The sequence below is a fragment of the Mus pahari genome, chromosome 18, assembly GCF_900095145.1.
Source record: "Mus pahari chromosome 18, PAHARI_EIJ_v1.1, whole genome shotgun sequence".
Classification (NCBI taxonomy): domain Eukaryota; kingdom Metazoa; phylum Chordata; class Mammalia; order Rodentia; family Muridae; genus Mus; species Mus pahari.
In genome coordinates, this window is record NC_034607.1 from 8757254 (window position 1) to 8761769 (window position 4516).

Consider the following 4516-nt stretch of genomic DNA (forward strand, 5'->3'; position numbering starts at 1 on the left):
TAAGTTCATTTGGAGTTGAGGCAGAGAAAGGGGACAGAAAAGAATATAAAGAGAAGAGACAGAAAGAAGGGATGAGGATGGCCAGCAAGAGAGAGGAAATGGAGAGGAAAGAGAGGGAAGGAGGAAAAGAGGCGCGATAGATAGATAGATAGATAGATAGATAGATAGATAGATAGATAGATAGACAGACAGATAGAAGCCCAAACAGTCTTTTCATAGCAAGCCAGGTTCGTACCTGGCTGTTGCTAGGTAACTGTTTGGAGGAGCCTAGAAGAAGTGCTAACAATAAAAACCGGTGAGGGGGAGCATGCTCAAACCCAGGGATCTCAGAGATCTGAGACAGAAGGAGTGGGAGTTCTCTCTCCCTGATTGTGTACCTGCTCTGGAATATATAACCATGACACCCAACTGAGGTGATGACGAGCAGTCAGTCACATAACAGCACCTGGAATACCTCTTCATGCTAATGAGGTATCTCAACAGCCTTAGCCTGCAGCCAATGACCTTCCCTTCCTGGATATTCTCATGCCCTTCTGCCAAATTATATAATCCCTGATTGACCACAATAAAGCATATACGTTCACACCTACCACCCATAAAGAAATATTAACAAGCGAAGATCGTCTTAGAGAGCTGCTTTATTAAAGATTGTCATGGGGAAGGCCTTCACCTAAGTGAACCATACCACTAAAACTCCCAAAGGGCCTTCTCTCATATCTTGCCCCTCCAGCACTCAGTCCAAACTGGACTGGGATCTCGCCTGCCCCTCTCCCCCAACTGCTTTTCCAGCTTGGCCTACCACGGTGCTCTGACACCTCAAAGGAGATGTGGACTGTGGACTCCCTATCCAGGATTTTGCCCAGTCCTTTTTAAGCCAGTGTATTTGTAGCATCCAGACACCACCGGTGGAGAGGCTGAACATAGGATCCCAGAGAATGAGCAAGGTTGAAACTGTGGTTGGGAGCATGTGCTGTTTCACCCTGCTGAGGTTTATATAGGATCAGGAAAAAGCAGCCACACAGAGTCGACCTTTCCTATTTTCTCCCAGTCTTCAGGGGCAGTACAAGGCTGATATCAGGAAGAACAGGGACTGCTAGCAATGGGATTTTTATTTGGAACTATAATATATGTATACCCTGAGACTTAGAGAAGCTGTTAAAAAGCAAACTGGCTTGTTAAGACCACCTTCTTTAAAGCAGAAATATATACCAACATTATTATGTTATACCTCTGCTTCTTTAACATCTCCCCTCTAAAACTTCAGAAATGCACCCATCACAAACAAGAAGGAAGATATCATTGTTGTGATCTGGGCTATGCTATTCCATGTGCTATAATTTTTATCCCATGTCCTAGAGTTCACCAAGCTTAGAGAAAAATGAACTACATTTGAGGTCTGAAGTGAACAGCTTAAGGGAAGTTAATGTACAGTTAGTTACCTCATCTTCATCCTCGAAAGTCAAACCACCACATAGAAACCATCAGTTAAAACGCAGAATGAGAAAGTCCCACCTTGAGTTGCATTGAGATTCCTTCCCAAAGGAGGTGCTAATATCTGTGTGCCTTCCTTTGCTACAGAGGTTTGAGAATATTCTAGTCTTGCTTTCTCCTGTCACTTTTCCTTGTGGAACTCAGGCAGAGTAAATTTATTCTTGAGAAAATATTAGAATATTTATTCTTGAGAAAATATGGGCTTACAAGTTCCATAGAACACCCTCCCCACCACAAACACCACCCAAGAAGAACAGAAAAATGTATGTCTTGAAGAAGGGCTTGTTACCTCCACTGCCTCTCTGTGTCATCCTGCTCAGCAATGTCTGTACTATGCAATGCTTGGTACTACTTACTTACCTAGGTCTCCTCTCTCTCAGTGGGCATCATTAAGCTGTTTTCAGATCTATTTTCCTTAACTGCACCCTTTAAGTTAAATTTTAAGTAGATTATGTATGCTTTTCTGTAACTGTTTTACATCTCCATGTGATGTATATTTCCTTATTATAGCAGAACTATTGTATCTGGCAGAAGTGATGGCACCTAAGCTTTGAAGAAGGCTTTTGCCACGATTGCTATCTGTGATTTTTATGGGCTTATTCTTTGGAAATGTTCTCAGGCCCTTTCCATAACTTAGTCTGGAGACAGGCCTGGCAAACCAAGAAGTCTATGGCTGAGAATTGCTTAGGTGACGGGTCTTTTAGGACAACCCCTAGATCAGATAAGAAGTTTGGTGTGTGGATATTGACTAGCTAAAGGTGCCTATTGTGTAACGATAAAAAGAACTTAAGGCTGGAGGTAGGGGAGGGCAGAGCAGGCAGATGGTGAACCAACCATATGGTCCACAGTGACAAGTGAGGTGGATAGAGTCTAGATGGCTATCTACCCCCAGCGAAAAGGCTTATACCACACAGATGTCTCCGTATCTTTATTATCAAACCCCAAGTGGGACCCCCAAAATTCCTCGCAATGCCTTGCAATGCCTTACTAACATAAATTTTTAATATACCATACAAATTCATCTGGTGGTTGTGTTATATTTAATCAATATGCTGCTTTAAGAAGTATTTTCCCTTATAAATGGGGCTTTTACATAATGCTTTGCACTTTATAATACATTTTTCTAGCAGAAGTTCCATTAAAAGGATGACCTTTTCTCAGATTTCAACTCAAATTCAATTCATAAATTTTTTTTTAAATTGCAGAATAAAAAAGAAGTATTTGTGCTGTAATTTGATGGCTTTTCATAGAGTAAAACCTATCCAGGAAATATCCTGACACTAACAGAAACCTGGCCCTTCTGAGGTATAGCATATTTCTGAATTCAAAAGCTGAAGATTACTTTTTCCTGGTTATTTTTTTTTTTCAGACTTTAAATAGACAGAATCATCTACCTATAATCTTGGAAGTATTTTTCTCTGGTGGTCATCTCTTTGACATTCCTCACTTCCTTTTCCCATTCCAGAGCTCCTGCTTCTGCTTTCATTCACCTCTAACACAGTTTATTCAAGGTCTTGTTCTAAGCAGTTTTAGTGAAACCGGTAGCTTATTTCTGCTGTGTCCAGATGACTCCTGATGATACCTTTGTGTCCTTGTCTTCACTGAGCTTAAGACAACATTCAATGTGACACCTACCATTTCCTATTTGAAAACTTCGGTGTAAGACCACACAAACATTTGCCTTCCTCCTAGCTGCCCCCTACCCAGCCATTGTTTCTAGTCTCTGAAACATACCAGCACCCAGTTCATACAGTGCTAAAGATGGTCATTGATCATTCACTATACCTGAGTGACTCTAAACTCAGCCTTAATATGTCCTTTGTAGTAGCTCGGGTAACTGTTCAAAATTCAGGCTCAGCTTTGCCAACATCCAACTCCAAGTCACTATTGTCCCTTGTTTATTGTATAGCCTTCCAAGTAACAACTAAACAGATTAACACTCTGCTGCCTGTGCCCTGGACTGCCCACTGGGGGTCCCTACTTGCTCTTTGGGTTTGGGGGTGAGGTGGCGCGGAATCAATGGCATAGACTCCGGGAGCAGGTGAGAAACACCACAGCAAGCTCATCTGATGCTGCTGCAAGCTCCTTTAATACCCTCCACCCACGTCCCATTGGACCCAAGAAAGCATCTCTTCTAAACAGCTTTCCAGATTGGCCTGCATTGTGTGCATCAACAGGCAGTCCTCAATTAGGTCTTTCTATAGGAGATGCCTCTCCAGCTGTGTGGCCCCCCCAGTGTTTATTCAGAGGCTGCCACATGCCACGCCATTCCTCCTACAACACTCTATTTAAAAGCCTGCTCTAGCTTATATTACACAAAAGAATTTTTTTTTTTAATTTATTTTATGTATATGAATGCTCTATCCGCATGTATGCGTACATGCCAGAAGAGGGCATCAGAACTCCTTATAGATGGTTGTAAGCCACCACATTGTTTCTAGGAATTGAACTCAGGACCTCTGGAAGAAGTGGTGCTCTTAACTGCTAAGCCATTTCTCTCCAGCCCCCCAGAAGAAATTCTTTAAGTGAGAAAATAAAGGCCTATAACCTACCAGTCCTCCCCCACCCTGTCCTTCCTCCAGGTAATTCTCCATACATTCACACATTCCTTAAACATGATTGAAACAGGGTTGAAAGTTGAACAACCGTATTCATCTGGGTTCCATCTAAGATAGAATGACTAGTTCAGAGAAGCTACATCCGTGAAGTCTCACCAACATGAATTCCTAAAAAAGATCTGAACAAGGACAGTACCAGCAGACATGCTAGCTTGGGGGGAGGGGATCTCATGGGTCCCGCCCTTAGACAAACAACTGTAGGAAAGCAAAAAATGCTGAGAGTGGGGAAAATAGTCTTCAAGGAAGAGCACCCCCAGTTGGTTATCCAATACTAAGTTACCAGCCTTAAAATCATATACTTATTGGTAGCATTATAGGAACTGAACAGGTTGTATTTATATATTTAGAAATGTGTGTGTGTGTGTGTGTGTGTGTGTGTGTGTGTGTGTGTGTGTGTGTGTGTGTGT